The sequence below is a fragment of the Mus pahari genome, chromosome 9, assembly GCF_900095145.1.
Source record: "Mus pahari chromosome 9, PAHARI_EIJ_v1.1, whole genome shotgun sequence".
Taxonomy (NCBI): Eukaryota; Metazoa; Chordata; class Mammalia; order Rodentia; family Muridae; genus Mus; species Mus pahari.
In genome coordinates, this window is record NC_034598.1 from 20,229,342 (window position 1) to 20,247,792 (window position 18,451).

Below are 18,451 nucleotides of genomic sequence, written 5' to 3' on the forward strand. Positions count from 1 at the left end.
AATGTTGGGACAACCTGGAGGGCTGGTCTGCTTTGGTATGTAAAATACATACCTCAGCCCCTTATCTTAGGGTCTGAAAGCAAACAAGGAGAAATGTGGGAACAGAAACACCTTGTTAACTGTTCCAGAAGGAAATATGACTCTGTCTATTTTTGAAGGGTTCTCAGTTTCTTGCCACAGAAGTGCTTTCTTGAAGCAGTCATTGACTTGCTTTTTTAGTCCAAGGAGGTAAAGCAGCTTCCCTGACTTTCATGTTATGGTGTGCTTTATAATCATCCTCTGCATAACTGCCTTTGATATGGGGACTGGTCAGTAAAACTTTCACAGAAGAGTGAAAATTCCTTAGTTATAATGGTGTGAAATCCAATGGTATATCTTTATAAGGTGATTGTGCCTCCTTTTGTTATCAATTGTTGGAATTCACTGAAGAGTTTAAAGGTAGAACTTTTAAATTTTAGTGATACACAGAAAAAAAAAAATCCCCCAACTTCCGATTCTCAACAATATTCCATCAGGGGAATGATGTTTATCATCCTTGTGTTTCATGTTTGATTCCTTCTAAAGTCACCAATAAAAATGACATTAATAGATATGGTCTTAGTAAGTGATCTATTGCACTGAAGAAACACAATGACCAGAACAACACTAATAGAAGAAAGTATTTAATTGGGGGCTTTCTTATGGTTCCAAAGTTTAGTCTATTATCATGTTGGGGAACATGGCAGCATGCAGGCACGTGCTGAGAGCTACATCTTCATCTATAATGAGAGAGAGAGAGAGAGAGAGAGAGAGAGAGAGAGAGAGAGAGAGAGAGAGAGAGAGAGAGAGAGAGAGAGGTATTAGTTTAGGCTTGGCATGAGTTTTGGAAACCTCAATGCCCATTCCTCAGGGACACACTTCCTCCAACATGGCTATATGTCCTAATCCTTCTAATCCTTTCCAAGAGTTCCATTCTGTGGTGACTAGGCAAATATATGAGTCTATGAGGGCCATTATTATTCAAATGGATGCAAATACCTACATTCTTAGATTTAGGTGGCTAAAATACCATATGGATTAGTGCACATTTCTTAACATTTTATTGAAATAAAAGCAAAAATAAAAGAGAAGCAGAAATACCCAAACCCCTATAGCTTGATAAATGAAACAAATTTAACCTACTGCAAATGAGCCATGTGGATACAAGAAAGGACATATTAATCAGCCCTTACTGATTAAGGGGCTGGTATCACTATTAAACTCTGAGATGAATTTCAAAAGCATGCCATGATAGAATGGGTATTTATGCTATTAAGAAATCACAGCAACTGATCTTCATCTTGTCTGAGTGCTACATAGAGGTCAAGTTGAAGTTCTCTGCTGATTAACATCATGACAATTAATAAAGATGATTTAACTTGTCAGTCTAACTTCCCTGAAATCAAGATTACATGGAGCTAGAAGATCCTAATGCTAAACAGTAATGTCCTCTGCTAAAGAAGCAAGAGGTGAGTGGATTAAGACCATTGCTAGTTTGGTCCACCTGCAATCTCTGTTACTAAGGAAGCTGAGGAACATCTCCCATTTGAAATTAGCTATACCCCAATTTGAAAGCAAAATCCCATAGCTCATTTTTCAGCAAACAACCTCAAACATTTTGAATCAATATAGGAACTCTCAGAATCTGGGAAATTTGAAGCTGGTGTCCTCTTATTGTCTAAAATAATTCCCAGTTGTATTTTTAAAGGTGATTTTTCTTGGGATGTAATTTTCTGCTAACATTTGCCCTTATTACCATTGGCACTGTCTAAATTGCCACAGGTTTTGAATTTGGGGGTGAGCATTTGACATCACATATATAAGCAGCTTGCAGTGTATTAATTTGTACTTGTTTCTGTGTTTAAATGACCAAATTAGTGTTTATAGAGCATCTGCTCCAGAGAGCCCTGTTCTAGCTTCTTCCCTAGTTATTCACATCTCATGACTGCTCACTATTTACCGTTTGCAGAGCAATGACTTAGAAGTCACCCTGATTTTCATTTACCCTTGTGACTCATATACAAACATTTAAAAAGTTATTTCTGGCTCTTTCAATTTTCAATAAAAAGTTTGACCACTTCTTGACACCTGTGTTCTCCTACCTTACCTGCTGCAATATCATCCACAGGGTCTCAGCTTCTGTTTGGAATGCTCCACTGTATTTACTGAAGAGAAGCCAGAAGTACAATATTAAAATACAAGTCAGATTTTATCATGTTCTTTCTCAGTGCTCCAAAGATTCCCATTATATGTGTATGAAATTTAAGCCATTAACAAGCTCTCCATGACTCTAATAAATGTGTGGCACAGTCAAGTGTTTAAAAAGGTTTATCTTTTTCATGATATCATGGAATGCTGTTCCAGGATACATCTCCTGCCTTCTTCAAATGCTCATGAGGCAATGTTCTTCCCCAGGGGTTTATAGTCAGGGTTATTTTATTATGTTAATGACAGACAAAGAGAGGGAGAAAAAGCAAGCAAGGGGGAGAGAGAGAGAGCAACAGAGAGACAGAGGCAGATTTTATTCAGTAGCACTACCATTTGCAAGTTGTTCATATTCCTATAAATAATTGCTTAACTATGATCCTATAAGTAACCCTAATTACACTTATTTGTTCACCAAGCTTATGATCATTATTTTTATCTGTCATTCTAGTCCTATCTGGACAAATAAACATTTCTTTAATCCAGCCTGTTTTCTGTTTAAAGGTTTTTGTCATGTCACGTTACATTGACTTCATTCTTGTCAATTCCTAACATTCCGAAGACCTCGTGTGTATGTTTCCACAACACTTTCACCAGATAACATTTCATATCCATTATTCAGTAGTTTGTATGCTGCATCTGCACCCTAATACCTTTAGTACAGCTCCCCATCCTTACCACATACTATATCCTCAGTAAGTCTCTCCATCCTCACTCCCATGCTACACCATTAGCACATCACTACATCTTTACTCCTATGTTAAATCCCCAATACAGCTCCTATCATCACATTCAATAGTTTTCCCAATACTCAACCCTATGCTACACTCTCAGTACAGCTTAGAATTCTTATTCCTCCCCCATGCTACACCCCCAGTACAGCTCTTCAGAGATGCGAATTTTGTCTCTCTCTGTTCTACATCTTGGATCTAACAGAGATCCTGAACTGGTGCTCAGTACCTATGTAATCCGTGAGTGTACAAATTGGGTGAGAAAGATGCTACAGAGGAGGATTTAGCTTAAAGAGCTGCCTACAGCATTAATGAGGAACATTTCCCATGGGTTAGAATCTCGAAAGGAATGAGAAGAGAAAACGGAGGCCACCAGCTTGGAACTGGCAATCTGCTGTTATGGAACTTTAAGCCAAAGAGCCACACCTGTGCAAAAGAACACCCAGTGCTACAAACTGAATGCATATGACTCAATAAGGCATAGCAGAGCATGGCATTTTATTATGTATATTGTGCGGGGCCATCTGTCTCCCTCCTGTTCCTTTTGCCATTCCCCACACTGCCTAATATGGTCTGTGTACATAAATGTTGACTATGACTAATTGATTATTTTTAATATATGCAAGTACAAGTAGAAAATAACACTGAAAAAGAAAACTAAAGTGAAGGCTCTTAAATTACCTTGAGTTACCTGGGACTTAAATTTTCCATGCTGGATAACAAAGATGAATGTGTCCTGGCTTTTGTTTACCTGTTGGGCATTCATCAGAGTAATTTCTTTTGACACAGCACAATATTTCTCAGCTACTTCTAATTAAAAAGAAATTTTGTTGAATTTATTTTATTTTTAATGTTTCATAATATTCACATCTGTGATCCTTAACAATTTTTTTTTAAGAAACTCCATTCCATCCTTTCCTAGACAATCAAGTTTAAAAGAAGTAGATTCTTATGCTGTAAAGAAACATATGCCATAAAGAAACATACTGAAGCCGGGCGTGGTGGTGCACGCCTTTAATCCCAGCACTCAGGAGGCAGAGGCAGGTGGATTTCTGAGTTCGAGGCCAGCCTGGTCTACAAAGTGAGTTCCAAGACAGCCTGGGCTATACAGAGAAACCCTGTCTTGAAAAACCAAAAAAAAAAAAAAAAAAAAGAAACATACTGAAGCACACATCTTTGGGTGTGCTATGCAGGGGTTTTCAAAGTATTAGCTGACAGGGAAAGACCTGTATGTTTTCATCAACACATAGATTGAGGTCCCAGACTGAAAACAAAGGGGAGATGAAGAAAGCCAGTAGCATATGAGCATCTGTCTTTCTGCTTCCTGATTGCAGATACCACAAGCCTACCTGTCACTCCACTGCCATCATGTCTTTCTCTCATAATACACTTTGTTCCCCGCTACGCCACAAGTCAAAATAAATCATTCCTAGTTTGAAAATGCTTCTTGTAAGGTATTTGGTTCCAGCCAACTGAAAACCAAGTAATATAATCATTGATTAAAGAAAAAAAAATATTGGCTTACTGATTTGGTTAGTAATGGATAAACATAATATATAGTCCACAGACTAGAAAGATGACTCAGTGGTTAAGAGCACCGGCTGCTCTTCCAGGGGACCGAGGTTTGATTCCCAGTACCCAAATGCTGACTCTAAACTGTCTATAACTTTAGTCCCAGGGGATGTATTAATATTTTCTGTCCTATGTAGGGACCAGTCACATATATGGAGTATATCCATGCATGCAGACAAACACCTTCATTCATAAACTAATCAAATACATAAAAATGTTTTAAAAGTAATATCACTCCAATTCTCAGGAAGAGTCAGTTGTTCACTTCATCTTCTCAAGCAGCTGAGAATTTAGATTCCAATCGCTGCTTCTGGTATTGGGATCTAACTGTGAGCAAGACTGTCCAGTCCCCCAAAGCCAAAGAACTTAAGGTCCTAAAAAATCCAAACAGTGCAAAAATCAGCAAATGCAGTATTACAGAAAGGAAACATAGATTAGGGGACATTTAACAAGAAGAACTAAGTTAACTAAGTCAACTTAGTTAACATTAACTAAGAACAAATTTGAACCTTCAAGAATGGCCTTCCTGAGGAGCAACACTCAAACCAGACTGGAAAGACTGGCCTATATCCAAAGCCCAGGCAAGGCAAGAAGAGTGACATCCACACATCATCACTGCTGGTGTAGTATGACTTTCAACAAAAGTAAGTCCCTACGGGATATTCTGAGCACTCTGAAAAGTCAGACATACACATTTCCATTTGATATCAGTCAAGCCTTACCCAGGGAAGATGCTGGGCCTCAGGAGTACGGATTTGCCAGATGGATAAGGGGGGAGGCCTCAGGCTTCAGTGGGAACAGCGTGTGCACCATCTGAAGGCTGTAACATGGAAGACAATGTAAACAAGGAGCATGACTCAGCCCCAAGCAAAGTAGACAAGATGCTTGGTGGGAACCAGCTGGCTTTGAGGAAGCCTGCTGGCTGAGGGAGTCTTGTGTTTTTGTCTTCACATCAGGGCCAGTGGACTTTAGAAGGGCAACTGACTGTTTACAAAACAAAAAAGAAAGGATAGGTAGTGTTCAGCACAGTGCTCTGTTTCAAAGGCTGTCTGCAGCTAAGTCCAGATGACAAAGCCTAGCTCTATGAACTAGTGCAATGCCCTGGCTTGGCAGCCTTGCTGGCTGAGCAACAGCCACAGCCACGCGATGGAGAAACAGCTTCATATTCGTGATGACATTGCTACTGGCCTGAACATGGATAAAAAGGAAAATCACATTTTCAAAGTGTTTAAGAGATGGCAAATTATGTTGAGTGTGTATTATATTGTTGTTGTATGTTGGTCAGGTGGTCTTTTTCCAAGCATTAGGAAAAGGCAGACAGCCTTTGAAGAAATATAGTTGTGAAGATAGCTAATAATCTTCATGGACTGGTAAATATTTAATGGGAAATCATTAAAAGACATTTTTCTCACGAATAAATGATCTATCTATCATCTATCTATCTATCTATCTATCTATCTATCTATCTATCTATCTATCTATCTATCATCTATCAACTATCTATCTATCATCTACCTATCTATGTATCTATCATCTGTCTCTACTATTGACAGCGAATTTTATGAACAATGACAGAGAAATCTAGGAAGAGAGATTTATAACTCCAACTTGAATTCTCCAAGGCAGACTTTTTTTTTTTTTAACCGTGATTTTATCTGCTTTAGAAAGACTTGTTATTTCAAAGAAGTGCAATTTTCTCCTTGGTGCCTGGTTTGAGAACATGGATTTACTCGGCTGTCATATGCAATTGCTGCATTTCTACGGCTTTTTAAGTGACAACGGTTTTCATATATGCAGAAGGAAGAAAGTGGGCTTGCCAAATGATGTCTCGGTCCATGTGTTGTTTTTGTTCCTTTAGCTGTATGAAGGCTGCCTTGTCATGGGATGTCTTAATTGTAATAATTCCTTAGAAGAACTCCATGGTGTCTTTTAGGCAGCGCTGCTATTTAAGGCTTTGCTTGTGCCCTCGCCAAACAGATGTGTTTATTTACATGTCTGATCTAATCAGGAGGATAAAAGAGACTCTGCACAGAGTGTTGCACTTCTCCTAATACAAGATGAAAGGGGAGGAGAGATATGCACAGTCAAAATAAGAGTGAAAAAAAAAAAAGCCTGTGGATGTGACTCAAGCTAAGCAGCTGTGTGCTCCCAACTCTGTACTGTCACAGCTGTGTGTGGGCTGACATGAGCAGGAAGGAAGAGTTAGCTGGTGGCACTGGTTTGGGGCCAGTGGTTTTCTCTCCTTCGTGTATCTGAGAATAGATCAATGATTGTCTTTCCTGTACTGACATTTCACTGCCAGGGTTCCTTTGTCCCTGTGTCAGTTCAGATGCAGCTGTGCAGGGTTATGTTCCTGACCAGGCTCTGGGCTTTGACTATGCTTGGACCTCTCTCCTAATATGAACTAAAAGTTTCAAGAGTTGGGAAAGCTTTACAATTATAGAGTGCACAGAAGGCAAAAAGTTCATATTAAATGATACAGTGACCTTGCAGAAATTAAATGAGTGTGGCGCATCCCAGTACCAGTGGAGGGAGGCTCAAAATGCAGGGTAGTTGCAGGGTAGGGTAGAAGTGTATGTGGCAGTAGAAAATAGTGTTGTGTTTTCTTCACTGAAACACATTGGAGGCATCCCAGCTTAAAGTTATCATCCTCTTGATCCTTTTAGTTTATGCTTAATGACACTATACAATAATGGAAATCTTAGGCAGCAAAAAAAGTCTACCAGTCACAGACACATTAATGGCTGTGGAATGAATAATTAATATACATATATATATATATACATATACACATACATATTAAAAGCTTATATATTTGTGATTCTTTTAGTCATTGCTTAGAAAAACAGGTAACACACACAAATGCACACACACACACACACACACACACACACACACACACACACACTTCCCTTGTCACTTGATCCTTAATACTTATTACTATTGAATTCTCTTCTTTAGAAGCCACTGTCCCAGAAAACAACAGTAGATGTCAATCATGAAGTCAGCACAGCTGTTTTGACAAGGTACCAAATAAACTGAGCCACATGCTGCCATAGTTGGCCTGATGCCATTTATCATAAGTTGAGTCTCTCTATCTTACACTCTTGGGGTAGTTATTAGCATCATGGCTTACCCATGTCTTCTTTGTAAAAATTGCTTCTGCACTCCCCTGAGAAATTCCTGAGTGGACAACCCCCTGCTTTCAAGGAAATAAACTTAGTTGACTTAACGTGGAATTCTTCACTATAGACTGAAGATTGTTATCTGCCCCTAAGCAAATTCATGAAATAAAATGATTAGAATCATTTGGTTGAACTCAGAGGAGACTGACACAAGGTTCAGTAGGACCAGAGACATTAGGACAGATCATGGCACAGAACTACTTTTACCCTCTATGTGGTGTACAAGAAAATCAAAGGCCATACATACTAATCGCCTAGTAAGAACTCAGCAACAAAAGCTAAAATGACAAAGATAATATGATAGCATGTGTAGGATGTAAATAGAATAAAGTATTAGAATTTGTCATTTTTTGGAAAGATTGGTTTATTCCAGGTTGTTGTAATGTTAATATAGAAACAAAACAATTCTTTTATCAAACAAGTTCTTACAAGTTTATAAATAACAGCTACAATGATTCCTAAGCCTGAATTCTCAGGCTTAGGCAAATCTGCAAGTAATATGATTGACCATTAAAAGTTAGCAGTATATATATTAAACCAGGTGATTCACTTGGACTTAATTGGATTCTGTCAATTCTCTGTCCAACCATCCTGAAACTACAAAGTGTTGCCAGCCCCTAAACAGGCTGGTGTATGTTTGCTTCCTTAAGCTAAAGTGGTTTGTAGAGTGTTAGGAATAAGGATATGGGGTTGATGATAATAAAATCTTTCTATCTGTGCCTAACCTGTAACTCTGGGCATACTAGAAAAGTATTATGTCTGTCTCTTGAAATCATGAATGTTTTTGAATCTGTATAAATAAAGACATTTTCTGATTGCTACTCAGACAGAGTTACAAAGCATCCCCGTCGCCTGTTCTTTACATTTTCTCTGGAACCTGTTCACTGCTGGGACTGCCCCTTGGCAGAAGAGTGCCAACTCCAGGGTTCATCCCTGTGTGGTTTGGTCTTGCTAATGGAAAATGCACTAGAGTCTACTTTTAAATGGTGGAGTTCCTTAGCATACAATGTTATTTTTTTTTTTTCGTTTTTCTGTTTGGGTTTATATGGGATGTGTGCTTGGTAACAACATAACGGCCATATCCAGCTTCATTCTAAATATATGGTGCTTATTTCAGGTAATCAGACAACTGATCATCCTTTGTGCCACATTTATTACTGCCTTTTGATGAGGCAGAGACAGAAGTTCAAGAGGAGATATAACTTAGGGCTCATATCCCTCTTGTCAAGACAGAAAGGAGTTTGAGAAGTCCAAGTCATTTATGTGCATGGATTTCAAAGGAATTGATGTGTACTCTTTAGCTCTGAAACCCACTGAGAATTGTTCAGGGATGTGTGCATGTTTGCAGAATTTTGAGCATGTCAAAGTTTAAAGAGAAGCCTTCTTTTATTTGATAGGAAGATCCTAATAGACAATGCTGAGGGATGGTACAAAATGTGTATTTTAAAACCCAATTTCCTTCACTAATGCAGAATGTTACCTTTATTTCTTTCTTTCATCATGTGGTCATTAGAAGAGGAAGGAACAAAAGAAGTCCCTGAAGGTGGCAGGGCCAGATGTATTAGCTTCTAGATTGTTCTAAATAGACTGCACACCAGTGTTTATCGTTACAGCCCTGTTAAATGTCTAGCAGTATCATGCATCTATCTGGGTACCTACAGAAAACGTGGGTTTCTGAGATGGATATGTATTAAAATTCATATCTATCCACTGGGTCTGCCTGTGTTTGTGTTTAGCTTAAAGGTGCTTTCAAATGGTCAGTGCTTTCTTCCTAAGCAAAATATTTTACCTGTGAACTGCCTTGATCTCTGGCTAGCTGTTCTGTGTATGAGCTGTGTGGGTTGTTCGTTTGCCAGGAGTAAAGAAGAAATCAAAACCATGATGGTTTCTAGAGAACTGAGCACCAGCATGCTCTCATGTGTGCTTATTTTCAGGGCAGAATTCTTTATTCCTGGAGGCAGGTGTTGCCATTAATTCATAGGAAAAAGTGGCTCATCCATGCTCTGATTTGAAAGGGAAAAGATGATGTTTTTTCATGTTTTGAAAATCTCACGTTAGGCCTGCAGTCATTCCAAATGTCAGCATTTGGTGCAGGGAGTGGTGTGGGCAGTCTGTCTAGGAATATAAAAACCTGACCATGGAGGGAAGTGGAGTATGAACCTCAGTGACTCTATTTCTCATTAAAACTGGCTCTCATCCTATGTAAGAATATTTTTGTTTTCTTCCCTAAAATCGAGCATGTTCACTGCTACAAATTCAAGCTGGAGTGTTTGACCCGAGTATCGTAACGTAATACATTTGGTTGAAACAAAATAGACTCATAGGAATGTCTTCCAGGAAGATTGCACAGCCTGTGGGTCTCACTCAGCACCTTGGGTGATTATTCAGTGGGAGTTCAATGTGGAGAGGGCAGATTAAAGTAGGGCTTTCCCAAGCTGGCTATGAACTTTGTGTGATGTATTGGAGAGGGTAATGAAGTTCTTCAGCTTTGAACTTTTCCATTTAGCTCAGCAATCCTGTTTCATTTCATTTTTCTCTCTATTCAAGAAGAAAATAGATTTCGAAATTAGCCAGGTACTTCTCAGAGATTTCAAAGATCAGGAAAGAGAATTTTGTTTCTATCTCTGCGGTGTGACGTGCAGATTTGGAAAGCAGGAGACTGCTATCTGAATGTGACCATAACTCATTAAACATCATGCTCAGGGCTGATGCTTGGAACACAGCTAAGGAGAAAACTCCCACAGATGCTCTGAATCTGAGAGGCTTTTGAATTAGCTGAATCCCCAGCGAATCTTCATTACCAACTAGAGGAAATTATATGGTATTTTCCTTCTTTGCAAGGCTTGAAAATTTATTGAATTGCTACTAAAAGCTTGCAGAAGGTAAGAAGCCTTCCCAGAGACAATTATGCAGCATTTTGGTTGGTGAATTTGCTGAATGTTTTCCCCTGTGTGGTAGGGTTTTAAATGAAACTAAAAACATGTTAAAATAGACTCCCCTGTCCTCATCTACAGCAAGCCCAGACTCTCAGGGTTGGAGACATGGCAGCTGAATATACATGCCTCAGAGTATACAATGTCTGCAATGTGACATGTGGTCCAAAGCCAGAAGAGGATGGCTCAGGATGAAGCAAGGCAAGCAAAGCAGCTGTTTAGTGGCCAGGCTACTACCATTTGCCTTGGCTCTGTTTCCTTTTGCCACATTCATTTGTTATTGTCCTCTCCCTGAGTGATGATTCACCAGTTCTCTGTGTTATAAAGGATGAAATGTGCCTAGGGGTTGACCCAGAAAAAAAATCCTCTGAGCCAATCCCACTGAGTCAATTAATATATGCTTTCTTCTTTGCACTGCATTCTTTTAAACTAATGTACTTAGAAACTGACTTTTGTTGTCCTTCCTGATACTGTTGCTAACCTGTCACTGAAGTTGCTCTTAGAATTCCATAGGAAGTACACCAGTGAGGTTCCTTCCAATTTCATGAGCTGTCAATGATGACCTTTCAAACTATTTAAACATCTACTTCTGGGCTATGGAGATTGCTTAACAGTTAAAGGGGTTGCCATATGAGTGTAATTCTTGGAGTTTGGCCCTTCTGGACCCACATAAATGACAGTGGCGGGGGGCCCTCCCTATTATTTTAGTATGCAAAAGGATCACTGGAGTATGCTGTCTATCCAGCCTAGCTCTTATCAGAGAGTTTCAGGTACAAATGAGAGATCTTGCCTCATTAAATAAGATCGAGTAGTCAAGGAAAACTCCACTGGGCTTCCACATGTGCACACATGGGAACCTGTATATATGCATACAGGTATATACACATACATATTAAAAATAATCACAATAAAGTTATAAAAATAAATGTCTATCAACATACATATTAAAAATAATCACAATAAAAGTATAAAAATAAATGTCTATCAATAAAGATAGCTTTGTTGACTTAAATAGTAGAATGTGTTTTTGGATGCATGTGTTATTAACACATTAGAATCCTCTATATATGTCATCATGTGAAAATAACATTTTTACTACCTACACATTGTCTGTGTTCATGTTCATTCCCAATCAGTTCTATCAGGGTTTCAGTAAGTCATTGATTTCTTTCCTCTAAAAATGTGTCAGACTAGTCACTTCTAGAGTTTCCTATTCACTCTGTGAAATTACACAGCTTGAAATTACACAACCTTTGGTGGTAGCATCTCTTGCTCATCTGGTTCACCTACTTAGTCCTTATTTATTTTAGTTGCTTATTCATTTATGTTCATGAGTAATATTTCACTATATCATTCTCCTATGGTTAATCTGCTATAATACATCACTTGTCTATTATCAGTAAAGTTGTTTTGAATGTTGGGTTATGGTTTTGTGTGGGGATATATTTTCATTTCTTCTGGACGAACATCAAGAAGGCAAGCGGTGGCTTGTTTATTATTGGATTAAAAAATGACTAAGCTGACTTTTAAAGCAGCTATATTGGTTTTTATTACTTCATGAAATATTTGAGAGGCTGGTGAGATGGCTCAGTGGATAAAGGCAATTGTCTGAGTTCAATCCCCAGGGTCCATGCAGTAGGTCCCATCTCTTTATCCATATTCCTATTAGCTTGCTTTTCTCGTTGAATTTTAAAAGTTCTGTGTTCATTCTGGAGGCAATCATCTTTCAAATGCAGGTATTGTAACTCATTTCACCAGTTGTTAGTACGTCCTTTTGTTCTTAAGTGCTTATCAAAGAGCACTTTGAAAACGTGCACATAGGCTGAATTTAATTTAATTTTTATTTTGTGCTTAAATACTTGCCTCAGTTAATTTCAAATTTGAGCATGCTATCCTTATAGCCTTGACTGCTGACTGTGCCCACTGAATATCTCCAACTCCAATCATTTATCTTCTCCTATATCATCTATCTTCTCCTCCATTCGCCTATTTGAGGCCATCATTCTCCTTGCCTGAATTGCCATAATGATGTTCTCAGGCAAGATTTTCAGTGTCATTATGATCACAGCCACAGCATTTTCTGCTGAAGACAAAGGAGCTAGTTCTCAGTGTGGTTCCTCAACAAGATTTGGATTTTATTATGGTTCCCCAGTGTTCCAGGCCCCAGTCTTCCTTTTGTCTACCTTGTTCTAAGCCATCTCTCTCTACCTAAAATGCTTCACTCCTCAGCCCTGCTAGATTTGTACCTTTCTCAGAAATTCACTTCTTTTCCTCTTATCCTCTGCCAAGATTTATTCTAGCTACTTTTATTAACCTAAGAGGTAACACTTGTCCTGGAAGGGCTGCTCTAATATTCAACAGTGGCTTGGGTGCCACTGACAGGGCTGCTCATTAAGTGGGATGAAAAACAGAGAGGTAAACATGCCCTTTGGTTAAAGGAAGGCCAGATAATGAAAATGATGTCATGAAACGCGCATTTTTCTAAAATTTGTGAAGTGTGTTTCTAAAATTCTAGGAGTATCTTTTGTTGTTCACGCACACACTATATGGTGCAAAACTTGGAACAGACTGGGAAATACTCCCTGCTCAACACTAAAACCAGAAGGATTCTTAATAGTTTTGAGTAGCCATAGTCCAAGGACAGTGGGCAAAGTGATGAAAGGCCCTTAGGGGGCAGCAGAGGATCAGATAATAAGACAGTTGTTATCAGGGGCGCATACTTGTCTAAAGAGAGACCACTATCATTGGTCTAGAGCTTAAATTATTTACCCTTTTATTATCTAATAATAGGTAAGAATAACATCTAGAGGAGTTGAAAAAAGACACAAGTTCAAAGGTATGTGACAAGAAGTACACAAATGGCAGTTTAAGTTCTGTGGCCAATGTAAAATTACCCATTTTACCAGGAACCATGGGAATGAACTCAAATGATTACAGATGAAACAAACCTTCAAAAGAAAAAACACAGCATCACCTTTGCATATGGGACATGCATCTAACTCTTGGATGACGTCTAAAGGAGGACTAGAAGAAGATGGCAATGTACCAGGCTGAATGAAGTATGACACTGAGGCACAAGTTGGAAAGGTGGTAATGGTGATATAAGAGATTTATAATGTCTGCTGGACTTTTAGTGTTCTTGACAACATGTTGCACATATAACGTTAACTGACAGATGAAAGAAAGAGTTAGCATCCTTGTTTATAGATAAGCAGACAAAGTCACCTTGTTCATGTTCACATGAAAGTCGGGCTTGTCTAACACTTGCTTCGAGTCTCCAAAATGTTAGTAAGCTAAGGCCTTGGAATCACAAGTCATTATCTGTACTTGCAGGCCACAGAAAGATATACTGTTCATCACAATTCCTAGAGAATTATGTCCAAATTGATTCTGACTCAGTGTGCCTAGGATGAGGCCAGAGATTGCACATAGCTAGTAAGACAACATTCTCAGGAAGTGTTTGAATGGCTGCGCTGTAGAAAACATTGGGAGAAATGTGGATCTACACAAGCCTACTGTGCCTTCTATCATGAGACAAAATTTTATTGCCCTCTTTTTGACTTGAAAAGCAAGATAATGTGGGTATCACATGTATGGGACAAGGGACTTAACTCACAGAGTAGCTTCTGAACCATGAGATCTGCTTGTTTAGAAACAATTATGGATTTTCCCTTGCATCCTATTTCCACATGAATGGTTTTGAACAAATAGTTATGTTTGTTTGTTTTAAAAAATATCTATCGGGCTGGTGAGATGGCTCAGTGGGTAAGAGCACCTGACTGCTCTTCCGAAGGTCCGGAGTTCAAATCCCAGCAACCACATGGTGGCTCACAACCACCCGTAACGAGATCTGACACCCTCTTCTAGAGTGTCTGAAGACAGCTACAGTGTACTTACATATAATAAATAAATAAATCTTTTTAAAAAATATCTATCAAAAGGAACTAACAAAAACATCAAGTATAAAACTAGTCATTAACTTTAATATCAACAATTCATATGTTAAGCTGGTTTAGATGACGAAGATTGGCAAAGTTTTGGAGAGCATCTTTATATTTATTTTCCTCCTTTTACTCAATTTTAATTTGTAGTCTGTTTCAGTGCAGCCCAATATTTGCAGCTTCATTTAGATTAGATATAGAGAAATGACTTTATGTCCTAGCAAAAGACATTTATAACTGGTATGTGAGTCACTTGCCTTGAACACAGCTAGTGGTATGGATATGAAATACTGGTTTGGAAAAAGTAACTGAATATGATAGTGGCTCTTTCTGCTAGATTCCTACATGTGCACATTCATGTAATTCTAGTAGGAAACTTTCTTCAGTGGGCCACAGCTCATTGTTGACAGGTTTTATGATAAGCCACTGGGCTTGTGTTACAATAAGTTAAATCAGATCAATTTTATTCATTCTTAATTCTTCCTACATCTCATCAGAGCACTGCTAAAATGAGATGCATGTAAACAGATCTATCTCCTTTAGGGAGATGACAAAACATGAACATAAATGTCAGAATACTTTTCTGAGACGGAAATTTCCTGCTGTGACTGATCAAGAGAGGGATGACAGTGCCAAGCTAATTTTAAGGATATGTTTGAAGAGCAAAAAATATTCAAAATTAGTTATTTGTGATGGGGGTTTTGAGATAACTATAAATATTGTCACTATCATCTGTATCATTATTGTTTTATATTTTCAGTCAATTTATGCATGTTTTGAGATTGTAAGTGTTCTCGGTCATTCTCTTAAATTTTAAGCAAAAGATATGTTGGTATTTCATGCATTGTAGAGAAACATGTGCTTTATTTATAAAAGTCGTGAGTCTAAGTGAACCTCACAGTCTTGGACGACCTCCTGTGTGTGTACCACTTGACAACACTGATTCCCTGACAAGCAGGTTTTAGCTACATTACTGTGACAGAGAGAGGTGTGGCCATCTGCTCAGGCATTCCATGCCAGCATTCATTTCTATGGGTTTTCTTCAAACACATACATTCAGAAAGTACCTATGTCTTTTTTTTTTTTTTTTTTGAATAAAACCTTACTGGTCAAATAGAAATAAAAACAGGTTGAGTAAGATTTCTTGACATACATAACATTACTTTTAAAGCCATTAGATATTTTCCTTGAGAGCAGGCTATCGTTGATATTTCTGCCTTTCTTTTGGGGGGTGGTGTTTGGTTTCTTCCCATTTTGAATTTTTATTGTATTTTTTGTTCAGTAGGAACTGATCGCTTTTGTCTGTGTATTTTCTTTCTACATATAATCACCAGACGGACTGATTGTGGGATGAGTGAGAAGCTTCAGTGATTACGTAACAATCTCTTCATTGGTAAAGGGAATGGATGTAATAATTTGTGTAATAAAATAAGAGATCAATAGAGAACAGGTTGCTTCACCTGATTTCCGCCAAAGTAAAATTGCATAATGATATATATTATGGTTGGATGCATACTGTGTCAAATAACCGTTAGTCACAATGATTTTTAATGTCAGGTCCCGGCATGCTAACAGAGGAAGACAACAAGAAAAGCTTTTAGCTAAGGAACCCATGGGATACTTAGACCGGAAGACTGTCAAGAACATTCTGTATATTAAAAAAAAAAAAAAAATTCAAATTTTTTTCTCAAAAAAAAAAAAAAAAAAAAAAGACAAACTCAAATGTCAACTCAGAGTGAGCCGCAAACTGTGACATTCTTAGGCCTAGGTCTCAGTTTATTGTGGGAAGCCATGTAACGTCATTACAAGATGACGCTGGCTACCACTGGCCACCGCCCGTGTATTTCGGGTAAACAACCAGTGTGCGCAGGTGCAAATGGGTTTCACGCCAAGTCTTTGCCTGCCCTGGGGCGTAACAGTGAGATCATGAGTAAGCAACCAATTAGACGTGGACATGCAGCCTTGGGGATGATATAGGGAGTTGCTCGCGGGGCCTCGTGGTCGTCCTCTTCAAGATGCAATAAATGCTGTGCTGCAGAAGGATCCTGATGTCCGCATGCATTCTTGCTGGCGAGACGATAGCGTGGGACATCTGGGAAGAGGATCTTTGCTAGAACTGATAGTCACTGGAAATTCATCTGGAAGGGAGGAGGAAACTGAGGAGACATTTTATGTTTTATTTTAACATTAATGTTTTAATGTTTAAAGTCAGGTAGCTATCTAAGGATTTATCCAATGTTTAAGGGCTACTCTCTGAGTACAAAAATGATGGCTAATGCTGAGAAATGACAAAGAATGAGAGAGGACAGATGCTCTCATGTACCCATGACTCATCACTATATAGGAGCTGGTCTTCTGCACCTCTAGACGGAGCAGCTGCAGGTTGATCACCCACATATTAAAAATATTTCTTCCAAAAATGGCATCTGTTAACATTAACAGACTCATTTCTTGATTATTCATTAAACAAACAGTAGAGGTTAACAATCATCGGCATACCATTTGCATTGTAATTAGCATAAGCTATCTAAGTGACTTAAGTTCTGTAAGATGGCGTTTATAGATTGCATGAAAACATGATGTTATTTTACAGTAAGGCCTTGACCCTCTGTGAATTTCTATTTCTGCGATTTAAGGAACTAAACCCTTATAGGTGCCAGTGTATATCTAGAAATTAAGATAATTAGATTCATCCTCTTTTACTTAATAAAATTTCATGTGAGTAGTTCTTAGCATCATACCAAGGAGCTGAGAGATTCAGTACCAGGGTCATGATTTATTTTGGGCTCATTGTAAGATACAGCAGCGGCACAGCCTGTTGTCTGCTTAGGGCGGGAGTAGATTCTTTGTCCTGCGACTTGCTTATCTTGCTTATCTGTATCAGAGTCTTCCCCAGGACCTCTATCTTGGCAATGCATACTTTAGGCTATATTTTACAAGATGAAGGTTTTTTTTTTGTTTGTTTTTTTTTTTTTTTGTTTTTTGTTTTTGTGGATTAACATTTAAAGTTGCTAAGATAGTAAACAGAAGGATGGCATCTTCCACATAGGAAACATTTAGAAAACAGCAGACTTCTTTGTTTTCAGTGTGTTTGCGGGACACTGTTAAGAGGGGACTTGGCATTCCCTATGCCTCTAGCTCTAGGGGAAGCTCTGGTGGCATCTTTTCACTTCAAGTTTCTGTATGCACATGATACACAAAAACTCAGGACTACAAGTAATGCGTGAATAAATGAATGTTTTTAAAAAATCAAAAGGAGAAGGGACTTGGCTGTTTTTCAGAATAGTCCAGTACGTATCCTGTGACTTAGATGACGTTTCCATTTATACTGCCTATGGATATGCTAGCATATCTACCAATCTCCAAATGTGCTCTCTCCTTTAATTTTTTACCTGATTTATACAGTTTTTTATATTTAACCCCACACTGCTGATGCTTCTTATATTGTTAATGTAGCACCTCTACCTCACCATCTTATTTCTTTTTATTTATATGCCCATACTTATGTGGGCAGCTTAAATCTAATTGTGAGTTAGAGCTTGGTTTACACTCAGTGAGGTCAGACCACTCTGTCTCTTCCTTTGTTTTTATAGCATCCTCGGATTCTTTTTCTCATAACAGTTCAAGCTGCATGGATGCAAAGCCTTGCTAACCAAATAAGATGACGGCCAAAAACATTTTACAGAATGACTTCAGCTCTTGTTCCATTTTAGCTTTTCTTATTAAAGTTGCATTGTCATACCTTCTAACTCTCTTTTGCAATCAAGTTTTAGTATGACTGAGTCATTCTCTTCCCTCCCAAACTCCAGTGTGTTACACAGCAAAGGTTCCCTGCATGTCAGATAAGCCATTTACTCCAGTGTGTT

The 18,451-nt window shown here is 38.4% G+C and overlaps 1 long non-coding RNA gene across 2 annotated transcripts in view; it reads right to left on the minus strand.

Moving 5' to 3' along the window:
• Nucleotides 1-720: 720 nt before the first annotated feature.
• LOC115064692 overlaps nt 721-18,451 on the minus strand; it is a 50,837-nt gene continuing 33,106 nt past the window's right edge. The window contains exons 2-5 of one of the 2 annotated variants that reach the window (XR_003844507.1): nt 5,249-5,346; nt 3,646-3,705; nt 2,126-2,183; nt 721-758 (exon numbers count right to left, since the gene is read on the minus strand). This is a non-coding gene — a long non-coding RNA (uncharacterized LOC115064692). Of the gene's footprint in view, nt 759-2,125; nt 2,184-3,635; nt 3,706-5,248; nt 5,347-18,451 lie in introns of both variants that reach the window. The other variant, XR_003844506.1, reaches the window with a different exon arrangement.